The sequence below is a fragment of the Chlorocebus sabaeus genome, chromosome 20 (genome assembly GCF_047675955.1).
Source record: "Chlorocebus sabaeus isolate Y175 chromosome 20, mChlSab1.0.hap1, whole genome shotgun sequence".
Classification (NCBI taxonomy): Eukaryota; Metazoa; Chordata; class Mammalia; order Primates; family Cercopithecidae; genus Chlorocebus; species Chlorocebus sabaeus.
In genome coordinates, this window is record NC_132923.1 from 30841108 (window position 1) to 30865959 (window position 24852).

The 24852-nt window shown below is 37.2% G+C and overlaps 2 pseudogenes; one reads left to right on the plus strand and one right to left on the minus strand.

Annotated features, from left to right (window-relative positions):
* Positions 1-21352: 21352 nt before the first annotated feature.
* On the minus strand, positions 21353-23135 carry LOC103224340 (matrin-3 pseudogene; annotated as a pseudogene).
* Positions 23136-23242: 107 nt separating this feature from the next.
* Positions 23243-24374, plus strand: LOC103225891 (matrin-3 pseudogene; annotated as a pseudogene).
* Positions 24375-24852: the final 478 nt, after the last annotated feature.

Consider the following 24852-nt stretch of genomic DNA (forward strand, 5'->3'; position numbering starts at 1 on the left):
CCAACAATCTATTATAGTGACTTCACTGCTATAAGAGTAGAAGAAAGTAGAGTATAAGGTCCCTCCCAATCTGGACTTATAGAGGGAGAAAGGGAAGAAAGTACCTTTACCATTACTAGGTCTCCTGGGTTAAATGGAGGTGGCCCTAGTTCAAGGGATTGGGCCTTTGGCAGTTGTGTCAGTTCCTGTTGGAAATGGGCCAAATAAGTTATATGTTTAATCAAATCAGAGGTTTCTTGATCTAACAATAAGCCATTTTGGAGAAGAGGCCATCCATACATTATTTCAAAGGGACTCAAACCTATCTTTAAGGGTTGTTTCTAATATGTAGTCGGGCTATGGGGAGAAAGGTTGTCCAGGGGAGATCAGACTCCTGAGACCGTTTTCTGATGTGCTTTTTGATAATATCATCTGTGTTTTCTACCTTTCCTGGGGATTGTGGTCTCCAAGCTCAATGACAATGATACTGTATGCTTAGTGCCTTTGAGACCCCCCTGGGTGACAGCCACCTTGAAAGGAGACCATTAATGCTCTGGAGGTACTTAGGGAGTACAAAGCAAGGGCTCATCTCATTAATTAGTACTTTTATCACCTCAGAGGATTTCTCTGTCTGACATGGAAATGCTTCTACCCTGTTAGTGAAGGTATTCATCCGTACTTAGAGGTACTGGATGCCCTTTGCCTTTGGCATATGGGTAAAATCCTCTTGCCAGTCTTTCACTGAGTAGCCTCCTGTCCTTTCAGATCTGGGGAAAGAAGCTGTCACTTAAGGGGATTATTTTTAAGGCAAATCTTATAAGCATTAACTACCTGTTTAACCATTTGTATCAGGTTTTTTACCTGCAAACAATCTCTGGGCCGCTTGACAGGTTTTATTTTTACCTGGGTAGAAGACCTGATGAAGGCTTTTAAGAACTTTCCATTGCTTGGCAGCCAGTAGAGGAAGCTTGCTGTCTTCCGATTATAGCCATCCTAAGGACTGAAAGGTGTATCCTCAAGAGGTGGCCCATTCTGTTTCCTCAGGAGAATTTTGAGGTTTTATTTCTCTTATGGGGCCCTCCCAGGTCAGTGGGGCTTCGAGTGGATCAGAAATCTGGGACCTTCTCACTGCTGATTTAGCTGCTTGGTTCACCAATCTATTTCCCTCAGCTACTTCATCCATCCTTTTTTGATGGCCTTTACAATGTATTACTGCCATTTCCTGTGGAAAGAAAACCAAGGATAATAATGTATTAATTTCCTGATGGTATTTAATGGGAGATCCATTAGCTGTAAGGAAGTTTCTTTCTTTCCAAAGAGTGGCATGGACATGGAGGACTAGGAAAGCATACTCAGAATCAATTTAAATGTTAACTGCTCTCCCTTTGCTTAATTCAAGCACCCTTGTGAGGGCAATTTGCTCGGCTAGTTAAGCATTTGTACCTGAGGAGAGAGACATGCTCTCAACAATATCATTCAAAGTAACTATCACATACCCTGCTTTATGGATCCCTTGTTCTACGAAAGAACTTCTGTATGTAAAGATAATCCAGTCTGGGTTCTCTAGGGGGGTTTCCTGGAGGCCCTCTCTGACCCCATAGGTTTGTACTACTACTGGTTCACAGTAACGTTCAAGCTCCCCGCCTTCCTCTGGGAGGAAGGTGGCTGGATTTAAGAAGTGACAGGTTCTTAATTGGACTGAAGATCCCTCTAATAGCAGAGCTTGACACCTGAGGAGGTAGTTGTCCATTAGCCAGAGACCGCCCCCAAGAAGACAGCAGTCCTGCCACATTATGTGTGGTTCAGGTGGGTTCCTCATGATGCCTGGGCAATCCTTCCTAAAATGCTCTGGCTTACCGCATCTGTAGCAGTGAATAGGTGCACCTTGGGAATTGTGAAGTTTGTGGCTTGCATGATGGCCATTAAAGCCTTTGCCTCTTTCCTGTATTGCCTTTTTCTCTCCTGGGCCTCCTTATTTCTATTAAAAAAGACCAAGGTGATCACTTTCAGCAGGTACTCTAAAATACTGTCTGGTCCCAGGGCCTATTTCTGCAGGTTCTTCCTGATATCAGGGGCTCCCTGTAGGATAAGTTGTCCCTCTACTGAATCAGGAGATAGAAAGGTGTGTTTTACTAAGGCCCCTCTTAGCCTTTCCAGGAAGGCAGTGGGGTTCTCATCCAACCCCTGGTCTATTATGGATAGCTTGGTATATTTGAGAGGGTTAGTTCTAGTCCTACATAATCCTCCATTATGCATGCCTGAAAGTGTCTCCTCTTCCATTCTCCCATGTCATCGCAGGGATCCCATTTAAGGTCATGCAGGTGTACTGTTTCTCTTCCAGTTGAATAAATTTCAGGCCCTTTCTTGACACTATGTGTAATACAAATCTCATCCCCAAATCTCTCTGCTACCTGCAGGGTAGCCTGCTTCTTGGTGTTAGTCAGGATTTGATTCAAAAGTAACATAACATCTTTCCAGGAGATTTCAATACTTGGGTTAAATTCTGGAAAGCCTCTATATGTCTGTCAAGATCATCTGAAAACTTGTCAAGATCCCCTTTAATTTGCCTTAAGTCCTGTAGAGAGAATGGGACCTGGACCTTACTGGAGCCAAGTTTACCAGGCACCTGTTGCAGGGGTAAGAGGAAGACTGGGGCTTGTCTTCGGTGAGGATTTCTAGGAGTGGGCAAGTGAGAGAGAGAAACTGGATAGGGAGGATGGGGTGGACCTGGAGGGGCAGGACCAGAGGGAGTTGGCTCCCCTGCTGGAGGTGCCACTCAGTTTCATTTCTTTAGTTTCTTGGAATTGTCCCTTGTAGCCTCTCCTGAGATGGCAAACAGGAGGACTGGATCAATCCTACACTGTGAGCAAAGGTCTGCACTACCCTTCAAGGTAAATGCTGCACATATGGGGCCTCAGACCATTTGCCCCAGGTTTACAGAAACTGTCTAACTGCAGGATGCTATCAAACTTAATGGCTCCTTCCTGAGGCCAAGACACTCCTTCCTGCAGATCATTATTTGGCCAAATCTTTTTACAAAGGGCTAAAGACATTTTTTTTCTTTAGAGTCTAAGGGCCAAAGTAGTCCCAGTGATCCAGGATGCACTCCAGATGAATATAGACTGAAGATGATGAAGACAGTTGATTGTCCATTCTGAAAGAAAGGGAATCACGTCCCTTCCCTCTTTCAGCAAAAACTTGGGATGTGAGGAGAAAGAAAATGGGCATTCCCATTTATCTCTTTTGTCTTTTTTTCCCCTTGAGTCCTGATATTCTTAGATGGATGCCACCCATGAGTGCCATTGTGACCTGCACCCATGAAGCAGGGAGGGCCTAGAGAATAGGAATTATCCACACTCACCTACACCTCCATGTTCCCTACTGTTGGCAATGTTTGGGTTCCCTGGCCCTTATCTATGCCATGGAGCATGGGCTCCTTCCATGAAGTGGGACCTTCATTGCCAGGAATTAGTCCCGTCCATTTACGTTGTGCCTGTTGCCTGGATCCCTCAGATCTGACTTTCCTTTTTAGGGCTTCAGTCCAAAGTTTAGAATTGAATTTGGACCAAAATTGTTTCTCAGGGAGTACATAGGTTGATTGAGATTAAGTCCCAGTGGGGCCTTGCCAAATTGCAGCTATTAGCCAGTGGGGTCATTCCTCCACTGCTTCCCTATTATAAGCAGAATGCTGAAGTAGGGAAGAAAAGCCCCTTTGCATAAAAAACATAAAATTAAAAAAACAAAACAAAACAAAAAACAGCTTAAGTGTGGGGAAAAAAAACACTTGCTCTATGAAAATGGGTTTCTTTAATTACTGTATCATTCCTCTGGCTCAAACCAAGCTGGATTCCTTGGTCAGGGGAGAAAAGACTTTATGAGCCCCTAGCAGGAGGGGACAGTGTGCAAGAAACACTGGCCAACTGCATGGAGCCCCTGGCTCCCAGCATTTCCCTGGGGCCCTGGTGGCAGCCACTGTTCTTTCCTGCCCCATGTAGCTGTTGGGCCCTTGCAGGCTGCAGACCCTTCCAAGCACCCCAGCTGGGATGGGAGGGGGTGAGCAGGAAAGCTGCTGTGCACCACACATGCTTGCAGCTGTCGGGACTGGGGTGATGGTCCTACATCTAAGGACAAATGGAAATCTTATTGTTTTGAAATGCATATCTGGTGGCTGGGCCAAACACTCATTCTATTTAGTAACATTTTTTCAGTTTGTAGCAAAACGCTTATCATTATAGGAGAAGAAATAGAAGCCATTTCAAACTGTGAAAGAAGAAAGAGAAAGATATCATAGAAAAGCCTGGTGTCGTGACTGACACTCTAATGGGCAGTCAGGGACAGGGCCAGTCTAGGGGCCTTCTGGTAGCACCAAGGAGTGGCCTCATCCAGATGCTTTAGTTGCCCCAGGACTTTATTCTGGTCCCACACAATGGCTAGATATCTGTGTAGGGAAACAGAGGCAAAATTCTTTCTACCCAAAGAAAGAGATAGGTGGCAGGGTTGCAACCTGTCCTCTACAAATGGCATAGCTCAGGGAGAAGTCTGAGGACAAGAAGTCTTGAAAAAAAGTGAAGAGTCTGATCCAGCAGATCCACATTTACTCACCCTTCTTACAAATTCCAGATGAACTCCCTTATGAAGCAGGATATTTCCCTGACCCCTTCATGGGACTTGCAATAAGGGTGCCTCAGTTAGTCAGTCTGCCACTCTCAATGCCTCATGGGAGTGAGTACATGAGTGAATGAGCTGGAAAGTGGAGTGCATGAGCTCGAGAATCACCCAGACACTTCAGCGCTGGTGGGATCAAACTCCGTTCACTCAGACCTGGTGCATTACACCGCTCACAGGATGGAGCACACAGGGGAGTGGGTGCAGTAGCTGGAGCGAGTGGTTTTTGGTACTGGCAGGAGTAAACTCCATGCAGTCCCCAAGGTAGCATCCAGGCAGATGCTAGAGACTTCTGAAGCCCCAGGGCGCATGTTACAGTGTTCTTTTAGCTCTGCTGTCTGTGAAAGGCTTAAGTGATAACAGCTCAGTGGGTCCTCCACCCTCTCACATGAGGCAGGTGCCCTTGGTCTGTCAGAGCAAAGGGTCAGTGTGACAGCCTTTTGTATCCACACTTGTGGTTCCTGAGCTCTTGTCCAGTATCCAGGAATAATGAGATTATATGAGCAAATTGAAGGATGGTAAATGAAGAGGATTTTATTGACGATGAAAGTGGCTCTCAGCCAGAAGAGGATCTAAAAAGTGAATTGGGTAGGTAGGTAATTTTCCCCTGGAGTTCAACCCTCTCCAGCCAGATTCTTCTCCACAGTTACACTGTCAAATTGTCCCTCTAAAGTCAAGCCACAACTACATTTTATGCTTCTCTTCAACATCCAGCCATAGTCTCTGACATTCTGCTGATTGTCTCCTTTCTTCTGGCTGAGGGTAGGGTCTTTATAAGCACGGGATGGGGGAAGGTGTGGGCCATGGGTAGTTTAGGAAAAGGCAACACTTGTGCAGAAAAACAGGGACAAAATTTGTCACTTTGGGCCACAGGATCAGGTCTTTTGTCTTGAGGGTAGGGTTTTGTCCTTTTTTGCCCAGAATTTCTTTGCCCCCGAACTTATCACTTCGAGGTGATTGGATCATGGGGGTGAATCTCTCAGGAATGGCTTGGGCCATCCCCTTGGTGATAAGTGAGCTCTTACTCTGAGCTCACACAAGATTTGGTGGTTTAAAAATGCGTGGCACCTTCTCACTCACTCTCTCTCTTTTGTTCTCTCTCTTTTGCTTGCTCATGCTTCATCTATGTGAACTACCTGCTCCTGCTTTGTCTTCCAACTTGACTGTAAGCTTCCTGAGTCCTCCCTGCAACCTGATGACAGAACCATGAGCCAATTAAATCTCTTTTTTAAAATAAATTACTCACTGTCAGGTATTTCTTTATAGCAATGAAAGAAAGGCCTAATAAAATAATGTTAATAATCTGAGTCACCTATATTTTTTGGTAAATTGGTTAAAAGACCATATAGTTTTAGAAAGTAATAATTCAGTGTTTTTCACACTGTAATCCCATAGTGTCTGTTTAAACATCAGACCATCCTTTAAACTAGTCTTCTGAAAGTCTTTTTTTGCAGCCATTTCAGTAGTTGTTCATATTTATTACTTGTATATGAAATAATAGAATGATATTTAAATGATACTCTGGGCCATGAATGCATTTCTCAGAAAGTTTTTTTGTTGAAATTTAACATAATCAAATTACATTGATTAAATTATTTATGGTAAAAATTCCATCTACCACTAGGAAAAACTTAACTCTGCATTTTTCAAAGTGTAGTTATTTCCCAAATAAATAAAATATGGCAAAAATCTGTGCATTTTGTGGGTCAGCATATATGCTATGTCTTCTATAGCTGTTGTCTTCTGAATTACTTTAGGATGAACCACCCTGTTTCATACATAAGTATCTAAAATATGTAAATTTTTTCTCTGAATACGTGATTAGTTTCTTTCTAGTCAAAGGAGATTTCCCCCATGATCAAATTCAATCATCTTTCTATATTTTGGAATTCTGCTTGAAATATGCTTATTTTTATTTATGAAACATGTGCCAGAATATCTGCAAGTGCAATTTTGTAACACTTATTGTAGCATATTTTCCAATTTAAAATCGAGTTTACAGCTAGAAATAGCAGAACAAATGAAAGAAATATCATTATGAATTTTTAAATGCTGTGAATTCTATAGCATGGCTAAGAAAACTAATAACAGTGTTTGGCAATATTTTTATTTTAAGATCATAGTAAGAGTGGACAGAACATGTTTAACAAACGAAACTGATATAAATCTAGAATATATCATTTTAAAGGTTTTTCACTCAGCACACAATAGTTCATATTTAAAAAAAACATTTAAAACTGAATTTGGATAAACTGCACATATTGATAGGGTCCCATGGTCTTTCATTTTTAGATGTTTTCAGTGCTGTGCCAGTTATTGATTTATTGTCTCTAATGTATGAATTTCCCCTTTTACCTGCTCTGTGAAAATAAATCACCCCTTCTAAACATTTTTCTGTTAACATTTTACACTGAAGCTTTGTCAATAAGCAGTAGTGAAGAAACATTGAAGAATATAAAGTTTTGTTTTCTCTCTTCTTGCGTTCATTTGGTATGTTCCTGCACTGTACCTGGCTTTTCCCGGCACTAGGCTCCTGTAGTGCCCACAGCTTCACCACTGCCTGCCTCCTGCTATGCATGGAGGCCAGCAGCATTTAGCAACCAGTTGCTCTCTTCTGGTACTACTTTTGGCTGGTTTTGTAGAAAACGGCCCCTGGTGAGACACACCCCCTTGAACTACTTTCACCACACCTTGGAGAACATTTTTCTGGCAAGTCCACCCTAGCCATTCCTCTGCTCTTCAGTGAGTCACAGCTGTGTACTCTCCAAGGATATCTTGTAAGACACATATGTGTCTTTGGAGAAGGAGGTGTTATTTCTTGTATGTCCTATCTCAGCCATGGAGAATAATTCTTATTTTGAACTTTTTTTCTATAGTCAGTGAATTTACTAGAGATTCTGGGGTATGTTAGCTTATGCAGGTAGATGTATCTCCATTCACAAATTGTTTGGTTGACTGAAACTTGGACTCAACCGTAGACTAAAGTTAATAAGACTGAATTGCCAGATCATCTGTAGCATAATTCAGAGCAGGAGATGTAAAGGATTAGGGAGGTAGAGCAAATGAACTGAATTTATTACCCATTTTTCATTTGTAGTTTTGATATTTTTATTGGAACAAATCACCATAACCACTGTTTAAGTTTCTTGTGCTTTAAATTTACCAAAAACTTTGTGACTGAAAACCTCATACATGTATCATCTTACAGTTCTGGCAATCAGAAATCCAAAATAAACCTTAGTAAGCTAACATCAAGGTATTTGAAGTGCTCAGGTCTTTCTACAAATTTTAGTGGAGAATTTGTTTTGTTAGTTTTTCAGCTTTTAGTGGTCACCTATGCTTCTTGGTTTGTGGTCTCTTTCCATGTTCAAAGCCAGTAGTATTGAAGCTTCTCTCCTAATTGAATTCTACATCTGACAGCACATCTTTTCTTTATGATTCTGATCCTCCTTCCTCCCTCATACAAATACCTTTGTGTTTATATTGGGAGTCTCTGGATAATTCAGGATAATCTTCCATTGTGAAGATCCTTAATTTAATGAATGTAAATTTGCCATGTAAGGTAACATGCTCATAGGTTCTGACATTAAGATATGGGCATCTTAGGGAGACTGTATTTAGTTTATCACACTCTCTGTTACTGGTGTGAAGCTGTCGATTTGACTAATTCCTTATTCTCCATACTAATCTGCAAGTGGTTTGCTTTTACCTGGCAGGCCCAACAGTGTAGTTCTAGAATGTTGTTTCAGGGCTTTTCCAATTCTTTTCCCTGTCATAATATAGTCAATAGGGAGATTGATCATCTTGACAATTTGGAAAACATCTAAGTGGTATACTAAGCTAATGACATTCTACTGATTAAACCTGATAAAGAGGAAGTCACAAGCACATTTTATGAAAAAGTAAGTGGAAAATGTACCCAACACAGTTTCATAAACCTGCCTTCCCAGTGTAGATTTTGTTATTTCAGTGGTCTGGAGCATGTCAAGATAGCTTCTCCAAAGAGAAAGGCAAGTTGTCATACCTCTCATTATCTACTATGAGCAAAGTATGCAATACTTAGTAGTCTATTTTGGAATTTTCAAGTATTGTATACTACATTTTAGTGTGCTACTTTGGCTCATCTACAGAATTGTACACAAGATGGCCATTTATAAGTGAGTACGAGAGCAAAAGAAGATGACTCCACAGCAAATTCAGATTCAGTCTGTAGTATAAGGCATTCTAATGCTTGGGTCTTGTAATTCAACAGATTTATTAATATTTACAATGTATGCAGCATATAGGAATGCTATACGAGTCTTTAGTGAGCAGAAATAGAAAAATTGCAGAGAAAATATCCAGGATTTTGAATAAAATCTGTGCCGTGTTTAGCATATGATACTATTCTCTTTCTGAGAAACAGAATCTGACTTGCTATTGGGTCTTGGTAGAGAATGAAAGCCCAACCATGGTGGAACCTTAGATGATCAACATACCTTAGCTTTGTGTCACTTGTCACAACATTAGGCATGATCAGGAATTCATTTCAGAGCAAATAAATGCTGAAATAAACTTGTATTCGTGTAATGAATTTGTTTTACCACATATTTAATCACCTGAAGAAGCTGGTCTATTTGAAAGATACACTGGCATATTGAAGACTCATTTTGACACCAGTTGAGAGAGAGATGCCTAAAAGGATAAAATGTATTCAGAATACAGTATGTTTTAAATAAAAATTCCTTACATAGTATGGTTTTCCACACAGCCAGAATGCTTGAGTCTGAAAAAAATAAATGTGAAAATGGGAGTACCTTCTACCATAATATACCTAAAAACCTACCCAATCGCAGAATAATTGTTTCCTACGTGGTAAGCTTGAGCTCAGTTTCTTTGGAGATATTAATTCTCAAATTGGAATGAATCTAGAAAGAAAACTGAATTAATGGTTTTGCTAAATGGAAAAAGGAGACTACCTGCTGGACTTTCGGGGCTCCCTATGCCATTAAACTAATGGGAAAAAAGGAGGATTAATCTACTGGATGGAGTGATTCACTTTAATTTTTAAGTGAAAATGTATTCCTTCTACATAATGAAGTCAAAGTAGACTATATGTACATCCCAGGAGATTCTCTGGTGCGTTTTCCAAGTATATTCACGCCCAACTGTAAACATTGATAGAAAATCGCAGCAATCAGAAAAAACAACAAACAAACAAACAAACAAAAAACATCCTGAGGGTTTCGGACTTTCTGAGAATGACGATTTAGATCAGTACAGAAAAGAATCTTGACCAGAGGAGGTGAACTCAAGGGCAGGGAAATGCTGAAATGGTAGTTAAAGAATGAAGCCGTAGATGTCAATTAAGGCCTTGAGAACAATTACAGAAATCAAGATTGGTAACTTTGGATGTTTTCTATTTTTCTCATCACATATGTGTATTTATTTGTATATATTAATCATCCTTTCCTTTATTCTTTACATTTTCATTTTTTATACAGCAGCAGAATGTCTGCATTAGAAACCTCTACATGAAGGGCTTTCCTCAACACCATGTGGCAAATTCTAAAGGAATGATTTTTAGGAAATTTCAGCAGTGCATCTCCACAGTGACTACTCTGTCATTCAGCAAGCAATAGTCTTGACATCTCCAAGATGAATCTTCAGTCTTATATCTTTGAACTGCAGGCAAAGGCTCTCCTATAGCTCAGTCCTATGGGAAATGACTATGACTGTTACTTCAATAATTTTTGGAGGTGTGTTTACTTCTTACTAACCAACTTATTATAACTTCAACTCCTGTGGTAGTTAACAGTTTTTTTTTTTACAGTAAACTGTTCAAATACTGCGTGGTTACTATCTCTGGATTGGTCATATATAGATAGATATAATAAATTACATTGGTTCTATAATATTAAACTGATCTTAAATATCTGGTGTTAACCTCACTTGGTTATTTTGCATGTATTTATTATACTATTCAATTTTCTAAATTTATGTTACCTATTTTTGCATCTATATTTATTTTGGATATTAGTTGTGGTTTTATATATATTAGTTTATATATATAACATATTATATTAATATATATAATTTATATATGCTAATTCATATATACTAATATATATAACTTTATATATATTCGTTTATATATATATGTAATATACCTAAAGATGTGTTATTACTGAGATAAAGAATAATGTTTTCTAATTCAGGAGTTATATTAAAGTTAATTTAAATTATAGACTTTAAAGGTTATTTATGAAACATAGTAGAAAGAAACTTGTAAGTAGGGGAGAGATATGTGACGAAAGTAATGTATATGAAAATGTATTTTTAGAAGAAACGTTATAAAGAAAGAAAATTTTGTATGAGAAAAGGTGTCATACGGTTAATTTTTTGACCTAGGATAAAATGACTGGTTATTTAAAGAAGAAGGAGAAAATCTGGGATTGAATGGAAAGTCGAGACATGTTGTGGATAGTCTGTGTAAGTCATATGTAGTTTTTCCTGTTTCTCTGTGTATCTATCTTCAAGCACATATGGAGAAAACAGAAAGTTGAAAAAGTTTAGATAACAAAACATTATTTAAAATCTGATAGACAATTGGAGAAACTTCGTTAAACTTTTCATAGTTAAAGCTCTTAGTCTTGATTAAGTTAAAGTAAGAAATATTGTAATGAAATGTACTTGCAGTTTAGCAATTCTTTTGTAATGTAGTTAAGCATGAAGCCAGATTTAGTGTGGAGCCAAATCTCACATACATGCTTGCACTACTTCATATTATGTTTGCTGTTTTGCATGGATAGTTCTAGCACTGTAGGAATTACTGGTCACGTGCCTAGAGCAAACTTCTTGATTGCATAGGATGTGTGGTAATATTGGTGCACTTAAGAACACTGAATTGTGTATTAGGAATAAAATATTAATCATGTGACTTTTAGGTTCTAAGAAACATTTCAGCCTGCAAGGTAAACTGAGTTGGAAACATTTAGGGTTAGTTTCTTGTTTATTTGTTTTTGCTTCTGATTTTCATTTCTTTGCTCTTTTTTCTTCTTTGGGTTTATGACTTGTGTAAGCATAAATATAAGACCATTGATGATTTTTATTTTCTAGTGGAAGAATTTTATTTGGTTCTGTGAAGAGTTACTTTGTTTCCTGTGGATTTCTAGCCAGTCATCATTTGCTTTATTTATTTATTTTTTGAGGCAGTATCTTAGTCTGTCACCAAGGCTGGAATACAATAGCACGATCTTGGCTGACTGCAACCTCTGCCTCCTGGGTGCAAGTGATTTGCCTGCCAGAGTCTCCTGAGTAGCTGGGGTTACAGGCACCTGCCACAACATGCAGCTAATTTTTGTATTTTTAGTACAGATGGGGTTTCACAATGTTGGCCACGCTGGTCTCATACTCCTGACCTCAGGTGATCCACCTGCCTCAGCCTACCAAAGTACTGGGATTACAGGCATGACCACCGAGCCCAGCCCATTTGTTCTATTCATCTAAAATTCCTAGGCTACCTTTGCTGGGCCTGCAGGAATTGATGAAGCACATCAACCACTTGGAATTTAGCTGGTTTTGTTTGCTTCTGATTATCTAGAGAGCTATGAGAGCTTTAAGCTTACTGGCTAACAACAACAACAATAAATATATAAATACAACAAATACATAAAATATTTTTAAATAAGTTCTGAACAGAAATAGTACATTACTTTTTATTTGGAAAAGTAGATGAGAACAAAAATGTTTAAATGATATTATTTCGTAGGCAATTCAATTCAATTAATAGCAAATCTTTTTCCTGTAGGTAATGAAGAAAATCTGTGATATGGGTACAAAGTTTTAATGTTCAAGAGATTGGCCTTGTCATTTAGCAAATATATTGATGGGAGTTTTTCTCAAACTTATTAAGTTGTGTTGACCATTATTAAAAACAAGTGACATTCACTTGAATGAAGTAGTAATAAAAATGTGAGACTTTCTAGTGAATTTTGATCCCAACCATTTTATTACTTATGGGCCTTCATGTGTGTACTCAAAAACAAAATATGTGCAAGTATTGCACTGGTTTGAAGATTTTGGTGGTAAAAGTTAGCAAATCAGTTGTCAGTACCGTATCGAGAAACCAATCTTGGAAGTATGTAATGATGCTCTTTTTAAATAGTTGAAAATAAATTATTTTTTTTTTCTTACATTTTCCTTGTTTTGTTGTATAGTATTTAAGTGAAAGGAGATAATTTATTCTTATTTCACTTACCAGATTTTAATGATGGAGAGAAAAAAGTGAGTTGTCTTACTTTGATATGCTTGACATGGGATCTATGACATTTTTTATGCTTTTGGTCACAATTCTGTCACTAGAATACTAGTAATTAGCTGCATGCAGTGAATAACCTAACTACTTTTATACAGTAGTTTGAAATTCTGCAGGTGCTAACTCCTAAACACCAAATAACAGTGTTTTAATTTGTAACACATCAGATTAAATGACAGGACTTTCAGTAGTTAAAATATCTTTTTAACTAAATTTGTGCTGTTAGGTTACAGGACTTTGACTCCTGGGTCTGAAAAAGGCACTGACTTCTGCTAAATTTTGATCATTGACATCACTTGAATCATCATCATTGGATTTGAGAGAAAGGAACAATCAAAATCAATTGCTTTTGCGAGACACAAGGCCGTAAATTAAAACTATTCAATTCCTCTAGGATCAGGGACTGTTGGGGAAGAGGTAGGTGAGTGATATTGTAAGGGTTGATTTTGAGACATAAGATTAGTTCAGAGTTTTTTTTATAAATTAATGTCAAAAACACACTGATGCAAGGCCAACCTCTGGGCCCAGGTGTTGGGATAACAAGTCCTTCTTGGAGCATTAATCCACTTTTAACTAAAAAATTGGAAAAGATTCTAAAATATTATGGAAATCTTACTTTGCAGCCAAACTGATTAAAATTAGATAGATTTGTTTATAAGGTTATATTGAAATTGCTTTAATATTAGTAACACATCATACAAAGGTAAGCTTTAGTTTTCTCTTTTTAGCAAAGTGTAATACTAACAGACAAAATAATTTGTTTACCTTTGAGAAAACTGCAGGGAGAAAATGGAGGGGGAACAGACAGATTTAGTTGACCTCACGCTGCCTTAAGTCTTAGGTCTTATTGTTTGGGAAACTGAGTTTGCTCTCTATCAAAGAGTAAATATTTTTGTTTTATCATTTTGGCTAATGAATGACTATTTTATAATGACTTGTGATCCTACTTTGTGCCATCAAGTATCTTAAAACTTGACAGATTTTCCAACAGCAAACTTTTAAGTTCTAACTTCAGTCTTTTTGTCCTTAAAATAACATTTTTTTGATATTAATTTCTTTGAAGTCAGAGAGAGAGGCATAGTAGTAGGCTTATTAGGATTATTTGTTATATTAGTATTAGGCAGGATGCATTGTCAAACATGAGGTGGTGCTTAGTTTCCTTTGGGTTATATTTATATAGATGTGTTGTTAATATGTGTTCCAAGATTGTATGATATTAGTAAAATTTTAATATGTTTTGATATTTATGTTGTCGGTAATAATTATGATTATGTCAAATTGTTGTATGCTGCAAAAAAAAACACATTTTATTGTCAACTGTGTCTTTAACTATGGTTGTCTAAAGACTTTTGTCATCCACAATTGACTGTTTGCTTTGATCTTTCTAAAAAAGAAAGTGACTCATAATCAGCTACAGTCCAAGCTGCTTCCTTGGAAGAGTTCATGAAAAATACTCTTGAATGCAGGTTTCTGATAATTTTGGAGATTTTTCCATTGGATTAGAGATAAAACTTTCAGTGCACTAACTGAAAGGCTGATGTATTTGTGAAGATTGCTAACCCAATATGAAGCAGAGCAAGAGTTGATTGCATGGGCTAAACTAATGGAGGACAGAAATAATTTTTATGGCTTTCGTTGTTTGAAATATTGCTGATTCTTTTTCTTTTGGTTTTCAAAATCTGGAGAATCTTTTTCTTTTGGGCTATTTATAGCCTTGGAATATACTTTAAGTGTATTGTGTATACTTTTGTAAGCATAATTTGAGTCATATTTCTCTTTCTTTGCCCAATTTCTCCAGAATTTGTAAACTATTTGTGAAACTCCCTAATTCATGGCATTGTGTTTGTTTGCATACAGTTAATAACCACAAGTTTTCTTTTGTAATTGGACACATTTGAAGGAACTGACAGTTTTCTCAGAGCTCTGACCAAAATGGCCTTGTGAGATGTTTCAGTTAAGCCAGTTAGGGAGAGTCTATATGGATAATGATTCTTGTCACATTTTTTGTGCATAATCAAGCCAAGTACATGGAACTAAAGCTAATTTTTCAAGTAGATTGATCCCTCTTTGATTTGCCTTTGGTGGAAGTGGTGGACTGAAGAGAGAACTATTGTATGTCAGAAGAAAACTCTATATTAGATTCACCTTTGATTCCTGGGTGGCTACATGGTCAACCATGGTATGGAGCTGCTGACAGCACCCCTCCTCAACATGAAACAGCCAGAAGGATTGACAACTGGATTCCTCATGATTGAGGAATTGATAAATAGAAAGGGAGGATTTAAACCAGCCCAAGAGTTCCATAAACAGTTGTTGTTGGATAAACATAGAAATTGATCTCTGGTGTTTCTGTAACAACCCCAAAGAGTGAAAAAAGAAAATGTGGTACATATACGCCATGGAATATTATACAGCCATAAAAAAGAATGAGTTCATATCTTTTACAGGGACATGAATAGAGCTGGAAGTCATTATCCTCAGCAAACTAATGCAGGAACAGAAAACCAAGCACTGCATGTTCTCACTTTTAAGTGTGAGCTGAATGATTAAAACATATGAATACATGGTGGGGAGCAATGTACATGGGGGCCTGTTAGAGGAGGCTGGAAGAGGGAGGGAGACCATCAGGAAGAATAGCTAATGGATGCTGGGCTTAATACTTAGGGAATGAGTTGATCTGTGCAGAAAACCACCGTGGTACATGTTTACCTACATAACAAACCTGCACATCCTGCACATGTACCCTGGAAGTTAACATAAAATTTAGACAGAAAAGATAAAGGAACATTTAATATTGCTTTCAAGTTACACATATAATTTTTTTCTTTCTTTTTTTTTTTTGAGACTGAGATCTCTGTCTGTCACCCATCCTGGAATGTAGTGGTATGGTCTCGGCTCACTGAAACCTCCGCCTACTGGGTTCAAGGGATTCTTCTGCCTCAGCCTCCTGAGTAGCTGGGATTACAGGCACCTGCCACCATGTCTGGCTAATTTTGTTGTATTTTTAGTAGAAACGTGTTTTCACCATGTTGGTTAGGTTGGTCTTGAACCCCTGACCTCAAACAATCCATCAGTCTTGGCCTTCCAAAGTGCTGGAATTACAGGCACATAATTTATTACTATAATTATTATTCATAAATTATTATTGGCTTTTAAAAATTTAAAATAAAACATCAAAAGATAAAACAATAAGGGCCCAAAATATACATTTGTGGTGTATAAAAAAATTGAAAAGTATTAAGTAGACCTTCAATACATATTAATGACATGCAATTTAAAGTAGTTTGTAGTTAATAAAAGCATAAAATATGTAACGGAAGAGATTAACTATTTAAATACAATCAATGATTGATTAACATTATATTTATTTTATATTGCTATACTTTTTATTATAATACAACTTTACTTAGATTATAATTGTAATGAAAGTATGCTATTACATTCGACACATATCATTACCTCTCATGGCTAATAACTTATTCTATAATCAGAAACATTTTAGGGTATTGTTCAGTTTTCCATGTCTATGCATATTGACATTGTTAACATAAAAACAACTTCTCAGATTAATAGTTTACCTTTAGTAGTGACAGATATATTTGAGGTTGACTTTAATTTTCACTGTTCAACTCAAATTTCCTATCAGAAATTTGCTAATTTAATTCTGAATAAATAAAACAATTATTAGTATTTTTGTGAATAATCATAAAATAAACTATTTTAGCTAAATTAAACTTAAGTCAAAATGTAAGCTTCTTCATATCAACAAATATACAGGTTTTAAAAATGGTATAGATTGGGATGTACCTCATATAATAAAATGTTAATATTCAATTTAAGAAATATTAGTTTTATAAATAAAATTTTATTTTAACACAGTCTCAGTCATATCGATTGTATGTCTACAGCTGATTTCACACTACAACAACAGTTACCATATTGCTTGCAAAGCTTAAAATATTTTCTGTTTGGCCCTTTACAGAAATTTTTCTTAGGTTCTGGCCTAGAGCAATGCTTGGCCAAATAATTTACTTGGCGGCTCCCAAGTTGTTAATATTTATTTCATTTTCTTTCATTTGCTCAACCAATTCTCACTGTGCCTCTGATATCTGGGTTTCACAGTTTGTAATTGGGTAGCCCAGTGTCTGACTTTGGATTTACTCATATCTGTGAACATCAGCAGGGTTATGGGCCTTACTAGGTCTCATTAAAGCAGATTAATGGTAAGTCTACTAAATAAGCAGACTCAGATAAAATCCTTGGTGTGTGATTTGTAGTTTGTCTGGGAATGCAGTTCATGAAAACTGAAGAAAATTCAATAACGCAGAGGTGAAATATTTCAATAGTAATGGCAATATACATAAGAAAGGCAGATTGTTTTCTTTACCATAGCTGCCTTCTCTTATCATTAGTTTTGCAGAGAATATAATAAAAAATGAAAGCATTTTATGTGAATTTGTATTTGACCTTTCAAAAGAAGTATGAGAAAACTGTATTTTTTAAAGGTATGTTGATCAGAATAAGCTAAATTTTGCTTTGATCATAAATCGTTCCCAATTCTCATCAGCTTGTAAGAACTAATGTGTGTCACTTAAGTTAAATGTTCATTGAGGGTCAGCTTTTGCTCTATACCACATTGCCTTAATTCCATATCTGTAATAGGCAGAGCAGCTCATACCTAGAATATTGTTGGTGTTGTGGAAAAAGAAACATGGCAAACTAATGAGTTCTTAAAACATCAGCTCTGAAGTGACCCAAAACATTTATCTGGCCACTCCTAGGTTCAAGAGCATAGGGAAATAAAATCCCCCTGCAGGTAGAGACACTAACAAGCCCACCATAATTTCTTTTTCAGGGATAGAAAGCAAATACTTAAATGTTTTGATCAGTAATTTTAAAACACTTTGTTTGGCATATAATCTTGGATTCTTAGTAGATACGTGTGTGTATAGGATTCTGTAAATATGTGGGTAACAATATGATAGCAAATCTAATTGGGGGTGGGAGAGGGATATAAGAAACGAATAAATCACCTAGGTCGGAATATGGTTGCTTCTAATAAAAGGGTTTTGAGAAAAGTCAGAATAACTTGCAAATAGTTATATAGAATAACTTGCAAATGTTATGGTAAACAAAAGAGAGAGATTCAAAGGAAATTCTGAGCTCAAAAATTAACATTTTAAATGTATTTCCTATGTGGTGTATATTTTGCGGTATGATATACTATCACTGTCTTTCAACTCTAATGTCTCAAATTATTTGGATTTTTGATAATACTATATCAAATATTAAAAATGATCAGATTCTTTAAATTTTATGGATGAACAAAAAATATGGCCTTGGTATATAATTTAAACTCTTTATTCCAACTTTATCCTTGGAGAAATTAAATTTCAGCATATTGAGGGAATCACAATTGCAATTCTGAAACAGCAAGTTTTCGAAGATATTTTTGTCAGAGAGTGGGTGCCCTTGTATCTCTTAGCAGCAGGCTAAAATAAATGGCCATACAAAATATATAACCTGTCTTTCTTTTCTTGAAACTGAATCCAGGCAGATATCATTGGATCTCTTCAAAAGAAACCCAAATAGAACATTTGCTGAATGTGATCATTAGAGGAGAGGCAAATTCTCTTGAGTTTCACATATTATAAAAAAGATTCCATGAGTTGAACTTTAGTGTAGCTGCTAAACTCCAGGGACAATGAATATATGCTACAAAGTTTCAGAGGGGAAATTTGAAGATTTTTAAAAGAAAAAAAAAAGAATCATACAATCATTGAATCTATCACTAATGACTCAATGTAAAAAACTGTAAAAGACAATCTATAGATACTTGAGGGGAAGAAAACAAAACTGTAATGTCAGAATCTTGCACTCATCAGAAATAACATACATCTGTTGAAAGGAGCAAAGAAAGACATTTCAATGAGCTTTATGTCAGGATGGGATGAGGTTATCATCAGATCTTCCCTAAAAGCAATGATCAAACTAGATATATTTAAATACATATATTTATATATATATAGAGAGAGATATATATAGAGATATATATCAGAGCTCTGGTAAAGATATACAAAGACATACAACAAATTTAAAAAGATTTATACATGAAAACTACTAAACCTTGGTCCAAAATAATATGAGACTATGACATTCTTATCTGAGTCTTCCTTTATTCCCTTAACTCAGCCTCAGTTACTCAGTTATTCTACCAAAGACCAGTCATGAAAAACAAAACACCTCATCACCAAAGAGAGCCCATAGTGACCCTGGATCTCCAGATTCAGAGAGGAATATATTGTGAGATTTACAGTAACATAAGCGAGTTTAGAGAGCGGGAATGACAAAGGCCAGCAGATCCATTAGCCAGAGGTTGTGATTATGTATGAGAAACAATGGACCAGATTTAAAGTTTGGCAGATTAGCCAACAATTTAAAAGAAAGTTCCAGGAAATGAATAACCCTAAGGGGTTATAATAAACACACCATACATTCCTATGGTTGGCTGTAAGGCTGTGCGTTTGTAGGAGAAACTAAAGTGGGCCTCATCTATCCATACATTCCTGGCTAACTGTGGGAATGTGCCCAACTTCAGAAAAGATACAAGACGGTCAGCCAAAGTGAGAGTGAAACATACTTGTGAAACACCTTGAATCCATTATTTCAACACACACACATATGACCACTAGTAAGGGTGGTAGCCTTTAGATTCAAGATGTATAAGTACAACTTTTGCCTAATGATGACATGAACACTAAGCTATATAAACACAGAAGCAATCCCTAGGGACTCAGGCTTAAAAATTTAGATTTAAATTCCAAAAATTGATGAGAAATATCTGTGAACTAATGTCATGAGATTGCTCAGATTTAATCCAGGCAAGGTGCTAACCAATAACAACAACAAAAAAGAGCAACAAAACAATCCTTGGAAGAGAACTTAGAATTCACTAAAAATATAGTATCAAAAATGACAATTTTTCAGTGAAAAGTTAAGAGACAACAGAACATATGACACACACACCAGTATGTTGTGGGCAGTCAGGAACCCCGAATAGAAGAACCAGCTGAAGCCATGGCAGAAGAACATGAACTGTGAAGATTTCATGGATATTTACTGGTTCCCCAAATTAATACTTTTATAATTTCTTATGCCTGTCTTTACTGCAATCTCTGAACATAAATTGTGAAGATTTCGTGGACATTTATCACTTCCCCAATCATTACTCTTGTAATTTCCCATGTCTGTCTTTACTTTAATCTCTTAATCACGTCATATTCGTAAGCTGAGGATGTGTGTCTCCTCAGGACCTTGTGATGATTGTGTTAACTGCACAAATTGTTCATGAAGCATGTGTGTTTAAACAATACGAAATCTGGGCACCTTAAAAAAAGAACAGGATAACAGCGATGTTCAGGGAACAAGGGAGATAACTATTAGGTCTGACTGCCTGAGAACTGGGCAGAACAGAGTCATATTTCTCTTCTTACAAAAGTGAATAGGAGAAATATCACTGAATTCTTTTTCTCAGCAAGGAACAGAACTGTGAAAGAGAATGCATTCCCAGGGGCAGGTCTCTAAAATAGCCACTCTGAGAATGTCTGTCTTACATGCTTGCAGATAATGGATGAAATAAGCCCTGGACTCCTGTAGTGCTCCCAGGCCTATTAGGACAAGGAAATTCCTGCGTAGTAAATTTTAGAGCGATTGTCTGCTCTCAAACCCTATCTCTTGATAAGATGTTATCAATGACAATGCATGCCTGAAACTTCATTAGCAATTTTAATTTCACCCCGGTCCTGTGATCTCTTTCTGCCCCCATTTATCTTGTGATATTTTATTGCCTTGTGAAGCATGTGATCTCTGTGACCCACACTCTATTCATACACTCCCTCCTCTTTGAAAATCACTAATAAAAACTTGCTGGTTTTGCAGCTTGGGGGGCATCACAGAACCTGCTGACATGTGATGTCTCCCTCAGACATCCAGCTTTAAAATTTCTTTCTTTTGTACTCTTTCCTTTTATTTCTCAGACCGGTTGACACTTAGGGAAATAGAAAAGAACCTACATTGAATTATCGGGGGTGGTTCCCCTGATACCATTAAAATGCTACCAATAGAAAGTGTTTGATATTAAAACTAGCAGACAAAGTTTTTAAAGCAGCTATTATAAATATGTTAAAAAAAATGAAAACCATCTTCAAAGAATTAAAAAAAAAAAAAAAAGATGACAGTGATTCATCATAGACAGAATGCCCATAGAGAAACTAAACACTAAGAGAAACAAATGGAAATTCTGGAGTTGAAAAGTAAAAAGACTAAAATAGAAGATTTTCTAGAGGTTTTCAATAGGTGATTTTAAATGGCAGAAGAAAGCATCCATATACTTTAAGATACAGAGATAGAAATCTAAAGAACATAAAGAATATAATACATATTATCTTTTTTCAGGAAATCAATGCCTCTGTTAGGAATCCTCAGTACCAGTTTTTTTCTCAGACAGGTCAGCCTTCACACATCTCCCCTGAAACCAAAGGGCTTTTTTCAAACAATGGTTAATGATTGCCATTGCATCTTCTCTTGTCTCCATCTCAATAAAAGCCTGAATTTTCATCATCATCAATGTGTAATTCTTTATTTTCCAATAAGGCTCAGCAAGGTTGAGGACAACACTATCAGAATAGCCAGAATGGGGCAAATTGCTGTGATGTGTCACATGTCCAAGCTATTGCTTTTGATCAAACTTCTGATCTGGCTCTCCTTCAGGTTTCTTTATTCTGTTATACTTCTGGGATAAATGAACTGGCAATGGCTTGCCTAATACTAATGCTGGTGTGGTTGTATCATAATCCACTGTAACCTGAGCATCCTCTGTGGTTGCCATTTCAATAAATGCCTCATTAATTTTATTTAGAATCATATGATTTGAAATGACTCCAAATGGTTCTACTAGGTATCTCAAGTTTTTCCCTTATTGAAAATCCATGATGTGAACAACTCTGCTAGTTTCCACTCTGCCTTTTTGCATGTGTCTAGGTCCTTGCAGGTTTCCATTCCCAGCACCCAGATTTCCTCTTGGTCCAACTGTTGGTCCCCCAAGATGAAATGAGGAAAGTGGAGGGTCTTAGAATTCCTGGCACTGGATTTGTAGACTACTGCAACATGAATGGATCACCCATTGTGTGTCCTGTATCATTGTTAGGATTCCATTCTGGGTAGATTTCAAGAAGAAGCTGGCATTGATGACTGTGACTCACTCCATTGATATGCTGACTCCACTCCTTATTAGAATGAACTGGCAAATCACATATAGAGCACAGATGGGGATATCCCTTTGGTAAGAGTCTATGGAAGTCTTCAATATTGCTACTTGGAGGAGCGCCCCTCTTTTTCTCAAAGAGAGATCTCTCTTGTAAGGGGCCAGGACCACATCCCATTCTCTCATACTCACTGTCAAATTTATGATAATTATTTGAGATCTCACCAGAAAAAGAATCATCCCTACACCTTTCTCAGTCTCTTAATCTGTCATCTTCATAATTCATTCTGTCATAATAACCAGATTCTTGAGAATGACTTCCATGGTCATAATCAATCACTGGGTTAAGACTAGGAACACGATCATCAAAACTCTTCTAAAGTGCCTTTTTTTTCTTCCCAATCATCCTTAGGTACTGTGTATGGTGGCTCCCATGTGGCAGACCTGCCATCTGTACCATAACTCAAGGTAGGGCCTTCTTCAGTTCTCCTCCTTTCAAGCTGTAGAAGGATTTGGGGCAAATTCTCAGGAGTAATCTTGTCCTCTGGATAATGACTCAGTTCATCTAAATCTCTAGCAAACAGACCAAAGCTGGCCAAAATATTACTGGCCTGGTCTGCATCTCCAGAGTGTTGAGAAGATAAAAGGAGTGGACCTCTACTTCCAATGTTAAATATAGACTGCAAATGATGGGAAGAAGTACTAGCAGAAGACAGTACACTATGAGCTCCTTGTTGATTCAATGAAGAACCCATTCCAAGATTCATTAAACTAGCAAGGCATGCAGTACCCTGGTCTATCCTTTCAAGAGATGCTGGCATACTTAAAATACTGGGTAGCAGCAGCAGGAAGGCCTATTTCTGCCGCAGACAGGTCATGCCCATGACCCTGTGAATCCCTACTGAGAGATGACTACTGGAATGACTTGGACATTGTAGAACTAGCTCTTATCTATTCTATAGATTAAAAAACATTTTTTTTTTTAAGACGGCCAAAAAGAAAGCTCAAACTAGAAAGCTAGGTTAACTTTGCTTCAAAAAATGGTAATGCCAAGAAAAAGGATCAATCAGGACTGCAGAATCTTCTTCAAGTGGAGCACCAGCAGACAACTCTCCCGAAGAGCGGAGGCTCCCACAATCCGCCGCAGCAACTGTGCTGGCGAGAGGTGGCAGCAGCGGCTGCAGCCTAAGAACTCTCCATATGACAAAGAATCTCCAAGTGACAAGAAAACCAAGATGGTTCCCAGAAGGCTGAAAGTTCAACCGAAGGTAAAGAACAAGAAGAGAAGTCCGGTGAAGACGGTGAGAAAGACACAAGGGATGACCAGACAGAGCAGGAACCTAATATGCTTCTTGAATCTGAAGATGAGCTACTTGTAGAAGAAGCAGCAGCAGCAGCACTGCTAGAAAGTGGCAGTTCAGTGGGAGACGAGACCGATCTTGCTAATTTAGGTGATGTGGCTTCTGATGGGGAAAAGGAACCTTCAGATGCTGTGAAAAAAGATGCAAGTGCTTCAGCAGCAGCAAAGAAAAAAACTTAAAAAGTGTCATTTCCCAGGGAGTATGGAAGGATTTGTCATTCTGGATGAGGTTGGTGATGAGAAAGATTCGGAACTTCAGAAACTTCGTAAATAGGTCATGGCATTTAAATCTGGTGACAGAAATGATGGGTTGGTTGAAATTAAGGTGGACAAGATCGAGGCACTTGATCAAGAAAATGAAGCAGCGTTGGAAAATGGAATTAAAAATGAGGAAAACACAGAACCAGGTGCTGAATCTTCTGAGAATGCTGATGATCCCAACAAAGATACAAGTGAAAACGCAGATGGTCAGAGTGATGAGAACAAGGAGGACTATACAATCCCAGATAAGTATAGAATTGGACCGTATCAGCCCAGTGTTCCTGTTGGTATAGACCATGTGATACCTAAAACAGGGTTTTACTGTAAGCTGTGTTCACTCTTTTATACAAATGAAGAAGTTGCAAAGAATACTCATTGCAGCATCATTCCTCGTTAAAAGAAATTAAAGAAATTTCTGAATAAATTGGCAGACAAACGCAGACAGAAGAAGGAAATTTAAGATGTGCAAGAAATTTGATGATTTCAAAGAAAATAACGGTTCTTTGTTTTTAATGTTAACCTTTTTAAAATACAATACTGATAGAAGAAAACTATTGTACTCTTTTGTTTTAGTGGAGAAATAATAGATGTCTGTTCATGTGTTAAGTGTTATAGCAAAAAAAAAAAAATACACATATAGTTACGTTAATGAATATTTTTTGTTTTATCAGAATGACAACAGACAGAAGTACTTTGTAGAGATTGACTTCCTAAGCTACTTAAGACAACTTGCACCACTAAGAAAAAAATGAAAAACCATTTGGAAAAATGAAATTCAGTAGTTCCAAGTTTCAAAGAAATGTCAACATTTTATTCCATTCAATAAAGAACAAAACCAATAGTATTTGTGTTACTTTCATCTGAAACATTCCATGTTTTAATCTGAGCCTTGCAGACTTTCATTTGGAGTTTGAACGTGTTTTGGTTGCATTTCATTTTTGGAGAACTTCATTAACGTGAGATTGGCAATTCAAATGCAGGTGCAGTTTTCTGTTAATGTCATGCTATTGTTTGGGTAATAAGAAATAT